Source organism: Lytechinus pictus, chromosome 17 (assembly GCF_037042905.1).
Source record: "Lytechinus pictus isolate F3 Inbred chromosome 17, Lp3.0, whole genome shotgun sequence".
In the NCBI taxonomy this organism is placed as follows: Eukaryota; Metazoa; Echinodermata; class Echinoidea; order Temnopleuroida; family Toxopneustidae; genus Lytechinus; species Lytechinus pictus.
Genome location: NC_087261.1, coordinates 920,068 through 941,382, shown reverse-complemented (window position 1 = coordinate 941,382; position 21,315 = coordinate 920,068). Strand labels below are relative to the sequence as shown.

Below are 21,315 nucleotides of genomic sequence, written 5' to 3'. Positions count from 1 at the left end.
TTCAATCATGATCATGCTTAAGAATTTCTCTTTCAGACTCGTCCTGTGATGTACGTTCCACTAAATAGACTTATTATGCATGCATGGAACACACTTTTACCCCGCCCGATGAACATCGTTCAAAATCGCTTTTATCCTCCTAATTCATCAGAATAAATGGCAAATTGCAAAATTCTTCAAAGTACTTTAGATTTCATAGTTGTTATATATCACTTTATTTGCAAATCTGCACATTAAAGGAATATTTTATACGCCAGGACACTTCCCTTTAATGAGAAAATGCAGGGCAATAAAATTCAATGCAGAAGAAAAAAGTCAAATCTTCAAATATAATACAATAAATAATCAACATATCACATATATTTAGAAACAGAGACCGCAACAGGCATGACGCAAGCTGAGACCGGTCAAACGCAAGCCAAATTAAGAGCCGCTGATGTCCTTAAAAAGAGCGTCATGCATGGCGTCGTCCCTCACAGCACCGAGGCATGCAGCCTCGACAGTCGCGGCCTTAGCAGATCAAGTATAAAAACGAATGAAGGCCAAGTGTAAATAATGACTTATTGAAAGTCAGAAAGTGAGTGGGGATGAAATTAATCCGGGTCAATATCAATAAGGAGAAAATACCAGGAAACAGGGGCCGCGGAGCGGAACCGGGGGGTGGCTGAGGTTGGGGCTTCAGCCCCCCCCCCCCCCCGCTTTTTTCCAAAACCGTGTACAAAAATGTAAAAATGACCATATGATTGTGATTTTTAGCATGGTCAGCCCCCCCCCCCCCCCCACTCTTTGAAAACCGTTCCGCGGCCCTTGGGAAAGGCACCGAAGTGAGCAAAGGGACATGGACCTATCCACGGAGGATTATTCTATTGCTTACTGGGGGTGCTGAGCATTGTCACAGCACCCCCAGTCAATTCCTCCGTGGATAGGTCCATGCAAAGGGAAGGAAAATTGAGTCCGATTTATGCACTTGAAACACGCGGAGAGGGAGCTAATTGGTTTCCCACATATTCAGAATGTTTTAGTAGTAAATGACAAAAGATGACACAATGACCAATTTTGATATATTCTTTCGGAATTGTTTGAGATGGACGGGACTCCCAGTTAGCCTCGTTCCATTGTCTGGCAGGATGTGACCTCTATATCGAGCCGATTTCCAAATGATGGAATAGGCCTATCCATTGGTTTCTATATCTGTGACTAGTGGGGCGTACTTGTTTGAGTTGAACTCATGTGCATTGGATATATTCATTTCAAAAGGGACTGATAATTCGAGGATGAGAAGTTTCTTTGTGTTCTTCCAAAAAATACAGGTATGAAATTTGTTTGTGTGCATTCTAATGGTATGGTAGATATTCCTTCCTTTGTCCATCGCCCTAGATCTATGTACGTAATAACATCCACAAATGAGTTTATGCCTTTTTTAATAGATACGGCCAAAAATATACAATAAGATGTTGTCATGACGCCAAATGTAGCGCCCTTTACGGTCAAGTGATATAGGGCATGCATTTAGCACATGATGTAGGTTTCTCTATTTTGACATCTTTTATAATTTGCTGAAGAAACTTTCCCCCAACGAGATTTGCATTTGTATTGAGTGTATCTGAAAGGGAATTCATGAGAAACTTAGCAACTTTATTTGGTAGATTATAAATCAGACTTTTCCATTCCGCAGATTTTGATTATAAGTTTGCTAATTGAAAAAAACTTGACACGAAGAAGCCAATCTTGTGATCTTTTTGTAGTTGAAAATCTTTAACCTGTTTTTTTTTTCAATTTTGGGAGTGTGGCATTCGTATCTGGAAGCGATTTAAAGACATTATAACTGTTCACAACCGTTGACTTTTGTTTTGTCCACTGAGTCTCTTTCAAGGGCAACATCTAAGCAATGATTAACTTTAGCATCCCTCGTTACTCTTATTCTATATAGTTCTGCATTTGAGCTTCGTAATAGAGATCTGAAATGTATATTAAGACATTCTGGCATACGAAGGAAAGCCAAAGTGGCTGGTCTCGCAAGGCCATCAGACCACTTTTTTAGATATCGATTACATAATGCATCTAGTGACTTTAAATGGGTTTCGGTAAGTTCATTGACTGTAATAAAGGTGGAATCCAGTGGCGGATTTCACCGGGAAAATAAAAAAAAACGGGGAAAAAAAGGAAAGGGAGGGAGATCGCGAAAGAAACGGGGAAAGGGGAAGGAAAGGAAAAGGGAAGGAGGAAAGGGAAAGGAAAGGGTAAGGAAAGGGAAAAGTGAAAAGAAAACGAAGAATAAAAATATATTTTTAAGGGAAAAGGAAGGAAAGCGGGAAAAGGAACAAAAGAGCATTTGAGAAAGAAGAAATCATTCCGAAATAGGCCTAAAAGAATGTAAGGCAATAGCATGATGGGAAATAAATTAAAAGATGACACATGCAGATGCAAACAATAGCGGGAAACAAAGGTATGGAATTAGTCAAAGGCTAAATTGGAAAACAAAGAAAAGGGGCAAGAAAAAAAATTAATGACATGACCGGACTGCCGAGGATAGAAAATAAAGAGCGGGAAGAAAGATGGACTGCATACAACATTGTGCTATAAGCTTGCTAATTTTATGCAAATAAGCTACCGGGGCTTTGCCCCAGAACCCACGTAGTAGGGGCTCCCATCTATAACCTTCAAATAGCTCTATGAAGCCCCCCTGTAGGGACCCTTCTTACATTAAGCTTTAAGTTCAATCACTGGCGTACAGGCGCGGGGGGGGGGGGGTCTTGGTTCCACACCCAAGAGGAAATAAAAGAAATTATAAGACACAACGTATAATGCAATGAATGGAAACAATAAAATGTGTTATTTGCTGAATATAATGGATATCTATCACATAATTAACATTTAATTTCAATAAGCATTTTTTTTTTAATCCCACGTACATTGCTATGTAATGCCCCCTCAAAATATTTGGTTCAACTGGATTGAATAAATGTGTTATGTAAAAGCTATATTCTGTATATACCCGCAATTTGATTAAAAATAGCAGCAATCTGCGAGGTTTAGATGGCTTTGATATCAAGAAGTTCCGGGGGCTCTAAACGGACCCCAACCGCATAGCACAGCCGTATATGACTATGGAAGGGTTCGGCCATGGTCCCCAAAAGTTCTACAATAAAAAAAAAGGAGGAAAGAAAAGCAATGGAAACGTGTAGGATATGATTTTATTCACTGAATATAATGTCAAAAATATCTCAAAGTTAAATTCTCATGAAAATGTGATTTTTATTCTCGCTCACTTCGCTCGCTCGGGATTTATATTAAGCAGCTTTTTAGCACATGCGCCATACTGCGCCTCTCGTTTTTTTACTTTTCACGCTACTGCCGCAAAGAATCATGTTCACAGTAGCATACAGACCACACAGAAAAAGGAATGGAAAGAGAGAAGAGTGAAATATATTATTCTCTGGATATCATGTCAAAATCTATCACAACATTTGATTTTTGTATTAAAAATTGTCAAAATTTTTCCTCGCTCGCTTCGCTCGCTCACAAATTTATTTAAAAAGATAAATTCTGCCCCATATGTCTGGCCCTCTCAAAATCGTCGCCTCACTACACCAAATGTTACGCCTGTTCATACCATGATATGACCGGGAAATGTTTTGCTCTTGCCCCCCCCCCCTGGCCACCGACCCCTGTTACGCCGTTGGTGGAATCTCAGTGATGGCAAAAATTGTCAGCAAATACCTTCAGCTTGTATTCATCACGAATCGAAGCATTTTCAATTTTTTGGACACCTCTTTCAATAATTGATTTTACATATTGAAATATATATATGAGCCGTCTTTTGTCACAAACGAATTAGAAATTTGAATTCTTTCGTTTTAAGGGTTTCGAGCTCAATGTTATCCAAGTTGTTCTGAACAATCAGAACAAAAGAGAGCATGCAAGGTTCTTGCCACTTGAATAGCTGGTCACTCTCAAATACCGTTAATGGAACTATTCAAATTGCCTATAGTGTATAGAGCCATTGTAGCACAGATATCCAAATAATGTTCTCTGCCAATTAAGCTATACCCGCATGAAAAGCAAAATCTTTCCACGTCCTCATTATTATGTTCCATTGAATATGTAAATCAATAACCCTAAAGAAAATTTCAAATACTAAAATTCCTGGGATGTGCAATATAAAAAGACGTAATACACAGTCACTAGCAAGAAGATCTTCTTGCTTTAAAAACCTTAGGGTTATTATATAGACTAGAGCCATTCTGGAAAAAGAGGCCTGTATAAAGTTTTAGAAGCATTTTGGGGTAAAAGTTGGGAACCGGCCTATTTTACACAATTCAAATATGCTGAATCTGATAAGATCGGTTCTCAAGCTAATTTTTCATGTTTTGACCACCTCATTTGCATAAACAAAATGGCTGCCAAATCGACAATTCAGAATATTATTTCGACAATGTTCTTTAATTATGTTCGCGTTCACAGACATGAATACTGCAAAATCCTGTATACATACGTGTACCTTTTGGGAAAATTTGTTATTTTTGTTTGCGGCTAATTAATTATGCAAATTTATGCATATATTGGATCATTATGCTATAATATGATAATTTCAGCTCAAATGTTTATATTTTTTGGTACAATTTGCATCATCTTAAATAATTGTACGGCCCTTAGAATATAAAATCACAGTGAATAATGTATTTTATTGTTTTTGAATTTCTTATGTATTTCTTTGTATTTTGTACCTTTTGTTGTGCACATGTTTTGTTATGGGATCCAACCGCGTAGCCAGGATTTCATTTTGGAGGGGGCGGTAAATGCACGCGAATCGTGCCGACACTTACAGAGCGCGCGAAGCGCGCTCCCTAGGGGGTGGGTGCAGGGAGGGGGAGTTTCCCCCTCCCGCGCGAAGCGCGAAGCTTTTGGTGTTTCATAAATGAAAATGAAAAGGAGCCGTCTCTCTTGTCTCTAGTACCTATATCAGCTCCAATTCAGTTGACTATATTGTGATTTTGAACCTTGTTTTAAAAAAAGTTGTGAATGCACAAAAAAGGAATACAATGGAGGAAATTAAAATAATAATAACCCCGCGCGAAGCGCGGAAATTTAAGCGTGTTATCAATTTTTTAACCATGAAAAGGGTCCCGAGAAAAGGGTATTCCCAAACATATATTGAATACTTCCTTTGGAAAGATCAGATTTGATTACAAACAATTTAGTGACAGTGCATATCTTTAACTCGCAAAACAGAGGAGAAGAAGTGTATATGCCGGGAGGAAGAAATTTCAAAGGGCGGACGTTTCATCAAATGCAGATATCTCCAATACCCCATGGGCTCAAATTCAATTAATTTTCTTAGATTATTGAACTTCATTGCAAGGAAAATAGTGCGCAAAAAGTTGAAACTTCTGTGATTTATTGAAATTATATAAAAAGGATGCCTAATTTCTTTGACATATCCTGAAGCGCTTCATTTTGAATTATAAAGAAACTTAAGTGTCATTAAAAAATTTCAAACTGAGGGCACAAAACAGGACAGGAGATGAATGTGCAGGGAAATGACATGAAGTTTAATAGAATTTGATAAAAAAAATTGTACTTTTTTATTTAATACGACACGAATTTTATACCTTCCTCTTTTTAAATTAGGAACCTGTTTGCCCCCAAAATTATGGTTGTTTAGTAATGGGCTGAAAAGCGGGAGAAGTTGACTTTATGGAGGTGACTGCAGAAATTGATATAAAGATTTTACCCGCCCGGAGCCGGCCCGACCAGAAGTTGCGCGATCAATTAAAAAAAAAGTTAATTTCATATACTTCGGCCTAACCTTACTCTAATTCCATGCCCTAATGTATATACATTTGAACTTTAACTGGCAAGAAATACGTATAGCTGAGGTGGAAAAACAGGGTTAGAGAAAGGGTGGGGGAAACAATGGAGAACTTCAATATTGTCATTTAACCGCGCGCAGCGCGGAAGCAAAATTCATATATAAATTTAGAGCAAGAGTGAAGGAGTTTCTCTTTTGAGAAAAAAAATAAAGAATAAAAAGAAAAAACACAAAGCTACCTTACTTCCCTTTCCTCCCTTTCCTCCCTTCCCTTTTCCTTTTCTCCTCTCTTTTCCCTTCTTGTTTTTTCTTTTTGGGGACGTTTTGGGGGGGCGACCGCCCCCACCGCCCCCTGGCTAGGCGCCTGATGGGATCTGTCGAAGTATTGATTATCAATGGCAGAACATAATAAGTTTCAATGATTTAATTATGTAATCACTTTTTTTACATTCTTTTATTCGTATATATCCATTGGCATAAACAGATGCACACACTCCCACAACCACATCTGCATACAAAGGTAAATTCCTGAAGGGAGTGCCTTCCCATTGAAAAGCACACTGGTGGTGATCCAACGAATTTCATGAACCTAGCTGTATTCAAGCGAATGTCACTATTAATTGCTTAAATTTTTATTATAAAATGGTTTCTTGAATTATGATATCAATCAATTCATTCATGTTTACAATTTTAGATGATGAATTATTAAATTTAAATCATGACAGTACTGTAATTCTCAACTCCTAATAGTCAATCAGTTGCATTTAATATCCTTTGGAGTAGTTATGTTCCCCGACCAACAGAATCTGATCACACATACATGTATATATATTTAGTGTGTTTTTCTTTAGCAAAATGAAGTGAAAACAGTCTGCTGAAAATGAGATGTCCTGTGTGTTTCTCCATTATGCTTGTCAAATTGTCCCAATTTTGAAAAAAAAATTCTCAGAACTGAACCCACATATAAACCATTTAATTTCTCATTTTGCTTATCAATTAGACCGTTTTCCATGTTTTAAAAGCCAGACTGTGATGTTCTAAAGTTCCACAACGAATAAGTCACTGCATGTCGTTTTAATAACAAATTTTGATCATTGGACTTGTTCGTATCGAAGTCATCGTGTTTGTGTTCTTGAGATATGTCCGATTCTCATGTCACAGATCCATAGAGAAAGCCTAAACTTTTGTCTTGAGAGAGAATCTGTTGTCTGACCAGATCTTGTTTCTTGCAGGTGTTAAAATACTCGGAGTGCACCTTTTCAATACCGCAGTGAACTTGGTAATATCCCCTTGGCCATTTATCGAACTTCTTATATGATTCATACATCTTCATATCTTCATAAGACTATTTCTAATTGATAACGAAGATATCTTTCAGAGGATGGTGGGTTCCTGACATGTTTTGTGTTCCTGTAGGTGATTATTAATCCACTTCTTTTGATTGGTATTAAACCCAACATCATCCAATAGCTTACCCAGCTCTGATAGGCTGCATGCGAGTCTGAGATATCACCATCAAAGTCTATATAGGTCGAGAATTTCTTCGATTGTAGAGCCAGGAGATTTTTTTTCTATGAGGAAAGCAGTTTCCTAAGTTATGTTTAACTTGCCAACCGGTTTCGATACCAGAAAACATGTCATTCTTCTTGGGAGATTGACAGTCTGTTTTGGATTCATGGGCGGAAATCCCAGGGGGGACGTGTCCCCCCTACTCAAAATAGTAGGGGGACACAGTATGAAATGTCCCCCCCCCCCTATTATTGTTGGTCTTTTATGATGGTAAGAAATACATCATTCTAAATCGAAATAAAACATGTATTCTGCGAGGAGATGATAACTTTTGGGATGATAACCTTTTTTTTTTTGCTTGTCAAATTTTCCAGCCCCTCGTCCCCCCTACCTTTTGGGAGAGATTTTCGCCCCTTTTTGGAATTGATGATTCTGCACTCCAATGGCTTTCCTCTTACCTTGCCAACAGAGGACAAGCTGCATTCATCACTGACATGCAGTCTCATATGTGACTACCCTTTGCTATGGAGTTCCTTGGGAGTCTGTCCTCGGTTTCTTGTTCTTCAAACTGTACATCACTCCTCTTGGCTCTATAATGTGGCAACATGGTCTTGGTATACACTTCTATGCTGATGACATCCAGCTGTATACCTCACTTTTGATCCAAAAGTTAAAGATACAGAGGTTCGTGCAGCTGTTGTTGGTGCTGCCATTGAGGATTCGATGTTGGATGAAGGTCAACTTCCTGGAGCTTAACGATAAAAAGCGAAGTATATTGTTCTGTCATCTCCATATATGCGTAATTATCATGACTACAACTCCAGTCTTAATAGGTGAGGAAGCTATATATCTCCAGTATGTAAGGCTAGATATCTTGGCGTAGTCTTTGATAGAACAATGAGCATGAAGAAACACACATCACATGTCTGCCAATCTGCATATTACCAGCTCCACAGAATTGCTGAGATCAGACATTGTCTTACATGAGGTGGTGCGGAAAATATCATCCATGACCAGATAACCTCTAGACTGGACTTCTGCAACTGTCTCCATGCTGGTTCACCTTCATCAGGCATCCTTAGCACTTTTCAACCATAGGACGCAGTGTGAAAATTTGTTCTGCATTGGGCAATGAATGGGCTGGAAACCTTCTTGTTTTGCCCATGTTTTTACCATGGAGCTAATCTGTGTTTAGCCCCATGTTTTTATCATTTTCTCTTCTGTATTCAGTATCGTTCGTCAAAGAATCTTCCAAGGCAAGGATTGGATAGAAGCTTTGATTTTCAGTTATCACTTTGATGGTTGACTTGGGGAAAATGTATCGTTGCCAAATAAATGAATAAATCGGTAATGACCAAAAAAAATTGTAAGTGATCCAGTTATACAGACCCTTTGCATTTATTACATATTGTTCTTTGCTTAACTGCCATGATTGCAGTTCTGATGGAGCTGAATCAAAGATATAATTTTGCTACAAGGATGTTTACAATGTACTGATACTTATATCCGATTGATAAACTACACTGCATAAATCATACGTTTAATTGATTATTGGATCTGTTATCTAATTATTAAGGATATATAAAACATTTTAATATATCTATTTCAAGAAATTTAATTCCAGCATGATTACAGGTTTTCCAACTTCTAAACTCTTCTTTTCATACGGGTTCACTTGTATCTAACTTTTTATCTCTCCTCCTGCGATCGTAATATTTTGTTTCTTTGACCTGTTCACCAAACTATACAGTGACGCATAAAATGACTCCTTCTGTGTATTTTTAAAAGTCTGAGCATATATACATTCAGGTAAAAACAAACAAGATCTTGACTCATGAATCTTAGTGCTATGGACCTACCATTACCTTTGGCATAATTATATATCAATAATATTAATGTCAAGATCCTTTCAGATTAAATAGCTACATCTTTTGAGTGTTTCGTTCCAAGATCGTAAATTCCTAAATCTTTCCATTCATTTGAAATAACATTTTCCAGATCTTTTGACAAAAAGTCTCTTTTGCTGGATTTCCACTGTGTTGTCTAGACTGAGCGTTTTGGCTAAGGCAAAGTATATTTCCTCACCTGTGACCTGGATCTTTTCCTCATTTCTGATATCATCCACACGTAGAAAAATGGGCTTGGGTCCTTTGGGCATGTGCGTTTCTGGGCGTGGTGCCGCTTTCTGTGCTTACATAATGCGTGTGTATATACGCATTCAGTATCACATACGACAATCAGTTAAATTCTCCAAAAAATCAAAATGCGTAGTCAAATTATCCTTAAAACCAAGATAGGTATTGCCAATGATCCAAAAACACTTCCGTAGCGATATTTCCAGATAATAGACAATGTTACCATGTTATTGAAGTATACTAACCATAATGAATTCGATCTTATTCACTTTCTTGAGCAGACCTACCATGTCGAAGGGATGCAAATCTTTGACTTTGGAGCCGGGCGGTACCCTAAAACTTGTACTCCTGTGTGCATTGTGTCTTGCCATCATATTTACAGCTGAACGACCACTCACAACTTTAACAGGTATGCTTGAATAACATTGCAGCTCAAATCAATTGAAAAAACATTTTCAATAATTTTATTCCAGATTCACTGCGATTTTATCATTGGGTCTAATTTCGGGTTACTAACTGGTATATTTATCCTTTGTGAGTCATATTCAATTTCAAATTTTCTTTATTTCATTTTCACATAACAAAATGAAATGGTCGTAAATAATTGCAGTGACATTTTTGTGACGATATGTAACATTCTTCTACTCAGTGAAAATTAAAACCTTTTACCTGTATAAAGTTTCTACAACCTGTTTTTCTTACATGAATATCGATTGTATCAAAGAGTTTAAACAGATTTGCAAATTACTGTTGTATTCAGTTTGAATTATATATGCTTATCGTTCCTGATCAGCTCACCAAGCGTCTATATTTTGTATGGACCAAGAAGAAAACTATTTTTTCCCCTTTCTATCGCTTGTGTGAATTTTTTGTCGGCCAAGTATGGATGTGGCAATGATAGGTATATTAATTCAGAAAACACAATTTTGACCATCTAAATGGTCAAATATAGTTCATATTGTTTGTATATTGTTCATATATATATATATATATATATATATATATATATATATATATATATATATATATATATATACATACATACATACATACATACACATATACATACACCATCTAAATGGTCAAATATAGTTCATATTGTTTGTATATTGTTCATATATATATATATATATATATATATATATATATATATATATATATATATTTATTTATTTATGTATATATGATATAATGGCGATATATTGCCAGATCCTCTTGCTACTTAAAATTTTGGAAAATACCCCACCTCTCTTCTTCGAAACATGAAAATGGATTGACGTCAATTAACTAGCTAAAGCTCTGCAGGACCGGAGTCACATTTACAATAATCATAATAATGTGAGGAATGTTCTGGTGAGGAAGGAAGATTATTTTTTTATTACTTGATTAAAAAAAAATTGTTGTCATAAATATTGGATGTTGTCTCTAATTCTTTACTAGCTCTCTCGACAACAAGCACAAGATTACAATTAAGTTGGAAGGTGAGTTTTTTAATTTATTTATTTGATTTTTATCACGACTTTTAATTGTAAACAAGTGGAATGCCTCTGGCCGTCTCACCTGCATCACGCGATTCAATATAGCAGCAGTGCTGATTTTGAAAACTACTATAACTCGCACAAGATGTTCAGTGATACTTGGTTACTCTTATTTCCACGTTTTATGAACTAGACCAATACACTTATAGAGATATGATGGCAATTCAACAAATACCCCCAACGTGGCCAAAGTTCTTTGACCTTACATGACCTTTGACCTTGATCATGTGACCTGAAACTCGCACAGGATGTTCAGTGATACTTGATTACTCTTATGTCCAAGTTTTATGAACTAGACCAACACACTTTCAAATTTATGGCTGTAATTCAACAAATACCCCAATTTGGCCAAAGTTCATTGACCCTAAATGACCTTTGACCTTGATCATGTGACCTGAAACTTGCACAGGGTGTTCAGTAATACTTGATTACTATTATGTCCAAGTTTCATGAATCAGATCCATAAACTTTCAATGTTATGATGGTAATTCAACAGATACCCCCAATTCGGCCAAAGTTCATTGACCCTAAATGACCTTTGACCTTGGTCATGTGACGTGAAACTCATGCAGGATGTTTAGTGATACTTGATTAACCTTATGTATAAGTTTCATGAACTAGGTCCATATATTTTCTAAGTTATGATGACATTTCAAAAACTTAACCTTAGGTTAAGATTTTGATGTTGATTCCCCCAACATGGTCTAAGTTCATTGACCCTAAATGACCTTTGACCTTGGTCATGTGACATGAAACTCATGCAGGATGTTCAGTAATACTTGATTAACCTTATGGCCAAGTTTCATGAACTAGGTCCATATACTTTCTAAGTTATGCTGTCATTTCAAAAACTTAACCTCAGGTTAAGATTTGGTGTTGACGCCGCCGCCGCCGTCGCCGCCGCCGCCGTCGGAAAAGCGGCGCCTATAGTCTCACTCTGCTATGCAGGTGAGACAAAAACCATAGTTATCCATAGTCATCATTACTATAATTATATATAAATAAATAAATATATATATATATATATATTTATATATATATATATATATATATATATATATATATATATATATATATATATATATATATAATGAAAATTAAAAGGACAAGTCCACCCGTACAAAAAGTTGGCTTGAATAAAAGGAGAAAAATCCAACAAGCATATATCATTGAAAATTTCATCAAAGTCGGACGTGAAAAAAAGAAAGTTATCAAGCTTCGCTTAATTTCACAAAACAGCTATATGCACATCTGATCTGTATGCAAATGAGGAGACTGGTGATATCATCCACTCAATATTTCTTTTGTATTTCATTATATGAAATATAATATCATTTCATTATACGAAATATGAAATACTTCCATTTCTTCCTCATTGTCATGTGAAGAAAAGATTTATTCTTCCAAGAGCATGTGGATTAACATTGTCTTAACATTATGTTGTTCAGTCAAGTTGGTAATTATTGCCAAACCGGAAAAAAAAATATTGTATAATTCAAACAATAAAAACAAAAGAAAAAGTGAGTGGGGGACATCGTCGACTCTCGCATTTGCATATCACTGAGTTGTGCATATAACTTTTTTTTTTAGATAAGCGAAACTTTAAAATGTCATACATTTTTTATTTTACATCCGATTTTGATGATATTTTTAGTGTTGTGCTTGTTTGATTTTTCTCTTTTTATTAAAATAAACTTTTTTTCTGGACTTGACCCTTAACTGAAATTCACCTCCGGCGTAGAATTTGAATTTGTGAATGCGGCTAGATCCATTAAGCTGCATGGGTTTATTCAAAATTGTCCCTTTAAAAATAATATATGCCTTACACTTTTGCGGCTAATAAATTTGGAATTATAAATGGAAACGAAATGAGCACAGTAGTCATATTAAATGGGAGTGATGAAAGAATTTAGTACTTAATACATTCTCATATTGGTACTTGACATTTACATTGGTGCATGGTCTCTATAGGAGTGATTGTAGGAAAATATTGAGTAGGACAATATTGGTTTATTATGCAAATATAATATGTGCTTAGAATTCCTCATTGAAGAACAAGAAAATTAACGGGTTGAGTAGTTCCTACTCAAAACTAAAAAAATAACGACTATACTTTTAAATAAATTTCAAATTATGAATTTGGTGACGATGATGATGCTGATGATGATATTGATGATGAAAATTATAATAATAATGATAATGATGATGATGGTGATAATAATGATAATAATAATGACAATAATTATAATCGTAATGATGATAATAATAAAGATTAAGCAAAATAATTACAAAAATAATACCAACGTGCTTATACGTATAGCGCATATCACTGCCAAATGCGTTCCTATGTGCTCTTTGTAGAAGAAAAGCTAAAGGAGAGAAGATTGCTGGCAATCATGACACTAAGTAGAGGGGCCAGCGGCGACGACTCAGTGGCGTAACTACGGGGGGGGGCATGGGGGGCACGTCCCCCCCCCCCCATCGTCTGGCAAAAAAGAGGGGAAAAAGGGAGAAGAAAGAAACGTAGTGGGAAAGAAGAAATTATTGTACATTATAATGTTATATTATATCATATTATATATGTTATGTTATATTACACAAGAAATATTTTTTTCATAACTTTATGAAACATTATTTGCTCAGGGCCTATTTGTTCATTATTCCTGGTAGTCGCATTGTCTGTTTAACGAGAAATATAATCATGTTGTACTAAAACGTCCTGTTTTCAAGTCAATATGCACCAAATATATTTCATCGCACTTCGAGTTATTATTGTTTTATGTAGTGACATATGCATCTTTTTCATGACTACTTAAAGTGATTGCCCCATTTTAAGGTCCGCATATAAAAAAATTCCTGTCCGTGCTTACGTTCGAATTAGTGTATTGATGAGATATGTCTGCTCTTCATGAATTCCTAAAATCAGTCCTTAAAATGTGTCTTTTTCTAATCTAAATATCAAAAATTTTCAGCTTGCGCTTCGCGCTCGCATCATTTGGTTAGTGAAATACGTATGGTTTTAGTAGATTCCTACAAACAAGCCTTAGAATGCCCCTCTTCAGATCTGAATTTCCTATATTTTCAGCTCGCACTTTGCGCTAGTGAGATGCGTATGTTAATCATGATTACTATGACTCATGGGCGGAAATCCCAGGGGGGACAGGGGGGACGTGTCCCCCCTACTCAAAATAGTAGGGGGGACACAATAGCAAATGTCCCCCCTACTATTTTGGTCTTTTTATATGATGGTAAGAAATACATCATTCTAAATCGAAATAAAACATGTATTTTGGGACGAGATGACCTTACTTTGGCGATGATAACCTTTTTGTTGCTTGTCAATTTTTCCCGCCCCTTGTCCCCATAGGCGGATCCAGGGGGCTGAGGGGCCCGCCCCCCCCCCCTCTTGGCGGAGCAAAAAAAGAAAAAAGGGAAAGAAAGAAGGAAGGAAAAAAGGAGGGGAAAGGAGAAACAGAAGAGAAGGACGGCGAGTGCATAAAATCAGATGAGGGGAAGACTTGGAAAATAAAAAGAATCTTTCGTGCCACTATATAAAATTTTCGATCGCGCTTCGCGCTCGCATTGCCTATTAGGTGATTTACATATCTTGTTCAATATGGAGTTCGAATATCAAATTTGTAAGTCAATATACAAAACATATTTCACCTCGGAAATCAAACTTTCATTATTTTGTGCAATTTACAAATTGGTTTTTAAAAAGTGCTCTGTAAAATGTCAGTTTTATGGTCTGAATGTTAACATTTGCTGCTTGCGCTGCGCGCTCGCAAATTTTTATTTATCAGGTACCTATTATTTTCGTGTATTCCATACAATTTTCAAAATATCCCTCTTCAGGTCTGATTGTCAAGACGTATCAGCTAGCGCGCTGCACGCCCGCATTTTGATTGGCAAGTGATATGAATGTTTCAATATTGATTATACAACAAAATACTTAAAATCCCCTTTCATGACAGTTTATCAAAAATTTTAGCTCGCGATTTGCGCTCGCATTAATGGTTAAAAATATATTAACTGATGCATCCTATTCATAATCACAAAAGTGAAATGTCCAGTTTTTATGCCATGATATCATCAGATTTCGCGCCCTCATTAGGCATTAATAAATATATTAATTTAATAATCAAATTGTCCCTTTTGTTTCATCTCGCGCTTAACAAGAGGAATAGGAAGATAGTCATCATTTTCATATGATGACATGTCGTCAGGATGTCCCGGTCCTATGTCAAAACTCAAAGTAATAATAATTTTTAAGTGCGATCCATATCCACCTTATAATTTTTCTACAAAGTGCGTGAAATATAAAGCTGAAATTGACTCTTTTTTCAGATCGGAATATCAAAGTTTCATGATTTTCATCATTAAAGTTGTATTCAAAATGCCTAGATTCTAGGTCTAAATATGAAACACGCTCGCGCATGTTTATTCAGATACTCAACTTGTTCTCTAATTTAAATCATTATCCAGTTTCCGATCACAATATCAAAAATGTTCTGCTCGCGCTTTGTGCTCGAATTATTAATGTAGGAAGACCCCATATTACTCATCCTTTTGATGATTTACAAAACATGAACAGAGTGGCCAATTTTTAGGTCTAAATCTCGATTTTTTTTTCTGCTCGCGCTTCGCGCTCGCATCAATCGTTAAATTATATAGCTATCCTGTTCACGATTACAAAAACTGATTAAAATTTTCCATTCTTTCTTTAGAAAGTTCAAAATTTTTCAGCTCGCGCTTCGCGCTCGCATTTTTAGATTGTTGAAATATGTAACGCCTTCATGGCTAAGTGCAAGCAGTACTTACCACGTACCTTTTCAACAGGTACCAGTTCAAAACGTATATAAACATTTTCTGCTCGCACTTTGCGCTCGCATTATTGATACTCATCCTTTTCAGGATTTACAAAACATGAATAGAGTGTCTCGTTCAGTAAATGTTATTGGACTAAATCTCGAAATTTTCTGCTCGCGCTTCGCGCTCGCATTAATTGCTTATTTATATACCTTTTCTGCTTGAGTTACAAAAAGTGCTTAGAATTTCCATTCTTTAGGTGAAAATGTAAAAAAAAAAACAGCTCGCGCTTCGCGCTCGCATTATTTGATTGTTAAATGCTACTTTAACAGGTATCTTTTCCATCAGTTCAATTCTGCTCGCGCTTTGCGTTCGTGGTAATTATTAAGTTGGATACACATCTTTTTCAGGATAAAAAACATTTCCCAGAATCAGTTCAAATTTTTAGGAAAAAATACATAAAATTTCCAAAAAATTTGCTCGCGCTTCGCGCTCACACCATATAAATAAGGATTATGATATTGTATATTAATTCATAAGAATGAAGCTCAGAAGTGACTAATGAGGACTATCCCTTCAAAGAAACAAACAAAAATAATCTTCGAGCTGCCGATCGGGGAAAATATGGCTGAAACAAATTTCCGTCCCGCCTATTGGCGAAGGCTGGATCCGCCCCTGTGTCCCCCCTACCCTTTGCGAGAGATTTCCGCCCCTGCTATGACTACAAAAAGCTCTTCATGTGTTTGGATTTGATTCTAACAAAATCAGCAATCGTTTGGCACTCACATTAGATGACTATGGTGAGATATGTATACTCTTAATGGATTCTAAAAAAAGATATATTCCTTAAAATGTCCCTGTTTGGGGTCAATATATACAAAATTTTCAGCTCGCGCTTCGCGCTCGCATCATTTTGTTAGTGAAATACGTATGGTCTTCGTAAATTCCAACAAACAAGCCTTAAAATGCTTCTCTTCAGGTCTGAATTTCCTAAATTTTCAGCTCGCGCTTCGCGCTCGCAATATTTGATTAGTGAGATGCGTATTTTTAATCAGGATTACAATGACTACAAAAAGTGTTTCATGTTTTCGAACAAAATCAGCAAGCGCTTGGCACTCAAATTAAATGAGTATGGTGAGATATGTTTCTCTTATTTGATTCCTAAAAATAGTCCTTAAACTGTCTCTGTTTGGGGTCAATAAACACAAAAATTTCAGCTCGCGCTTCGCGCTCGCATTGTTTGTTTAGCGAGACGGATACGTATTTTTATTCTTTTTTAATTGCTTATTATGTCCCTTTTAGGTCTGAATATCAAAAATTTTCAGCTCGCGCTTCGCGCTCGCATCATTTGATCAGTGAGATACATTACATATCCATTTAATGGCACAGCCCTTAAAATGTCTCTATAAGGTCAATAGGCATATACCTGGCAATTGAGCGCGCTTTGCGCGCTCACTGAGTGACTCAAAATTTTTGCTGGTGCCTCCCCCAATGCCGTGACCCACGGTACGCCACTGAGTGGCGTAATGAGTCAACACATTTGAGGGGGCTGGATAATATAAAAAGTTGTGAGCGAGCTAAACGAGCGAGCCAAAATTTTGCCATTTGTATCACAATAATCATTTTTTTTTATATTTAATGACATAATATATAATATATGTCATCCTTCTCTCTTTTTTTCTTGGTCGTGCCAAATGAGGGGGGGGGGTGGCTCCCCAAGCCCCCCATCTGTACGCCAATGCGGCGGGCTACTGAAACATTTTGAAGCTTAACATAGAAAGGATTAAGATGTGAAGACCAAATTCGGTCCATAATATCTTTTACATTTCTTTATCATACACCCCAAAATTTCTGGTCATATGAATATTTTGTCTGATTTAACCGGTTCATGTATACAGGTTTAAAGGTCAAGTCCACCCCAGAAAATTGTTGATTTGAATCGATAGAGAAAAATCAAACAAACATAACGCTGCAAATTTCATCGAAATCGGATGTAAAATAAGAAAGTTATGTCATGATTAAGCTTCGCTTATTTTTCATAAAACAGTTCAATGCACAACTCAGCGATATACAAACGAGAGAGTCGTTGATGTCCATCACTCACTTAAACAATTTCCGTTTGTTTTTATTGTTTGAATAATACAATATTTCAATTTTTACAGATTTGACAATAAGGACCGACTTAACTTAACCATAAACTGTTAAAATAATGGTAATTCCACATGTTCAGGGAGAAATAAAACTTTGTTTCACTTGACAAGGAGGAGAAAATTAAAATATTTCATATAATAAAATACAAAAGAAATAGTGAGTGGGTGACATCATCAGTCTGCCAATTTGCATACCGACCAGGATATGCATATAACTGTTTTGTGAAATTAAGCGAAACTTTAAAATGTCATAACTTCTTATTTCACATCGATTTTGATGAAATTTTCAGTGTTTTGCTTGTTGGATTTTTCTCCTTTTTTCAAATCAACTTTTTGTTGGGGTGGACTTGTCCTTTAAGTATACTGGTATAGTGTCTAATGAAAAATGGACAAGCTTGAAGTGGCATTCTTTGGGCTGGTGAACATCAGTCTCATCCACAGTCACATATCGTTCTAATCAAATTGGATGGGTTAGTGGGTTACCCAAAAAGTACCAAGTCTTTGCTATGGTCATGCCATTCAGCCTCAGAAACTTGATGACAGCTCGATACTCGGGTTTGTTCATTTTTCATGAGACATCTGATACAGAAATAAAGGAAACTGGAAAATAAGACTAGATTGCTATGTCCAAGAAATCTCGTGGTTAGGATTAAAGGGATGCTCCGGACTGAATGTATTTATGTATTATAAAAAAGAGCAAAATTCACAGAGAAAATTCTGAAAAGTTCATCAAAATCGGATAACAAATAACGAAGTTATTAAATTTTAAAAATTTGCATTATTCCGGTGAAACAGTTCTAGGCATGTCTTCATGAATATTCATTAGATGGGCTGATGATGTCATATCCCCACTTGTTCTTTTGTATTTTACTATATGAAATTAGGTTTATTCCAAAATTTTCTACCAAGAACATAAACAACTGGTACAATAAGTGCATTATTTATTTCTTGCTGCAACTTATTTCATAATAACGGAGATACATCATTTACACATTTATGAAAAAATGAAACAATTATTGTATTGTATTGTATTTATTTTCCATTCATAAAAACATGCAAAATACAAACAAAATACATCAGATATAATTACAAAATAAAATGAATACATATGAATGGCTGGATTGCCCATTCAGAGTGGTAATTTTTACCACTCTGTTCTGCCTAGGGGTCCAGAACATAATAAAATAGATCAGATTGTATTATAAACATCATTAACAATAGAAAAGAACGACATTAAACAAAATATAAAGTAATGAAAGCAAGTCAGTAGACATAAAACTAAATATAAAGTTACAATTTCAAGCTACAAGCAAATAACCCCCCCCCCCCTCCCGGCAAAACAACGCGTTGCTCAGATATCAATGTATACTTCGAAACCTTAGAGCTCAAAGAAGTAATAAATGTAGTTAAGTTTTTGATAAATTTCATATCTAAAGGTAAGTCATTATATAAGCGTGAACCTCTATATATAAACATTCTACGGCAATTTTCTGTATTTGGTTTGGGCATAATTACATTACCTACGGTTCTTAAATTATATGAGTAATTACAATATTTAAATGAATCTGCTAAGTATAATGGAGCCAGGCCGTTCAATGATTTGAACACCATTGTATGTACATGGATATTTCTTCGTGATTGCAATGACCTCCATTCGAGTTGTTGGTGTATTTCTCTATTTGATATTCGATTTTGCGGTTTAACATTCAAAATGATACGACCAGCTCTGTTCTGATTTCATGTAATAACATAAGAAATAACATAAGAAAAAGGAAAGTGGGGATGTGACATCATCAGCCCATCTAATGAATATTCATGAATACATGAAGTCGACTTGTTTTGGACAACAAGAAGTTGAGTTTTTGAAACTTGGCAAGTCGAGCCGGGCTGTGTGGAACTCAGAATTCAAAGTCCACTTGTTTAACACAAAACAAGAGAGATGACGAGTTGGTGGATTTAAAAAAAATAGTAGTTGAAGTGATTGATGTGAATTATGCTTTCGTTTGTTTAGTTCTGTTATAAGATGTGTTAACATTACGTGCATCTGAGTTATGATGGGTTTGACCCGGCGCCTGGACTCTGATAAAGGGGTACTTTTTGAGCCCCTAAAGTCCGATCTGAGAACTGAAGATGTAAAAAGGGGGATCTGTTGATTTGTTCAACCTTGTTACAGAGAGCGTCCAACGCATAATGTCGTCAATTTTCTAACGCATAACGTCACCTGTCGCAACGCATAATGACGCAGCAAATTTCTAACGCATTACGTCACCCGTCGCAACGCATAATGTCACAGCGGTATTTGCTTCAATACTCGGGTTACCGATAAGATAACATATATTTCATACAGTATTTTGTTCAAGTTTTTCATCTGAACGTTTTTTTTAAGTGTGTGTGAGGGTGTGTTGGAATGTATGGTTTTGTGTATTTAGGGCAGGGATTTTTTATATGATATATATATTTCCACACACACACACCCTCACACCCACACACACATACATATATATATATATATATATATATATATATGAGGGTGTGTATGTGTGTGGATATAAGACTACTTCTACATAATTATTTAACTATTTCACAACAATTCTCTAACAATATATTTTGTTTAAACCTTTTTTTTAATTCAATTGAGAAAAGTGAGTATAGTTTCACTCCTCACGTGGGACGGCCGATTGTACCTAATATATATATTTCATTCTCTTTTTCAGATTTTTAATGGTGAAATAATGGTCTGTAATGCCAATATGATTAATTTTCTCAACCCGGCCTATAAGTGATGATGATGTGTTATGTGTATTTTAACGAAATTGCTCCATGATTCTAATCTGATCTCTGACTACGCGTACGCGATTGTTCATTTCACGCGCGTAAATTCAGGGGGATTGGGAATATATCTCCTTTTTTTTCGAAGACGGGGATGGCTTGTGTAATCATTCCCCAAATAATTTACCGTCGGACATCTATATGATGAATTATAATAATTAATAATTATTATGATAATAACATTAAGATTAATATTAAAATTATCATTGATACCAGATGATAAAAATAATAATTATAAAGATAGTAATTAATCTAGCGGGACCGAAGGAGCCAGCCCCCCCCCCCCCTTATTGGCGGGAAAGATATCCATCATTTTCATGATAACTAAATGAGTTCAGAATGCCCCGTTTCTAGGGCTACTTAAAAAAGAAAAAATCTCGCGCTTCGCGTTCGTAAAGTTTGTTGAGTAACACAGATTGTTCTATAATACTTTTTTTTTTATCTCCATTTTCAAATCGGAATAACAACTTTCAGCTTGCTCTTCGCGCTCGCATAGTTCATTTAGGAAGAAACGCATTCTTTACAATGTTATA

General features: G+C 36.0%; 1 long non-coding RNA gene across 1 annotated transcript; it reads left to right on the top strand.

The window, feature by feature from the left end:
• Positions 1-1,116: 1,116 nt before the first annotated feature.
• On the top strand, positions 1,117-10,937 carry LOC135157159 (uncharacterized). Its single transcript, XR_010296205.1, has 3 exons — positions 1,117-1,310; positions 9,738-9,865; positions 10,897-10,937. It is a non-coding gene; the product is annotated as an uncharacterized LOC135157159 (long non-coding RNA).
• The last annotated feature ends 10,378 nt before the right edge of the window (positions 10,938-21,315 follow it).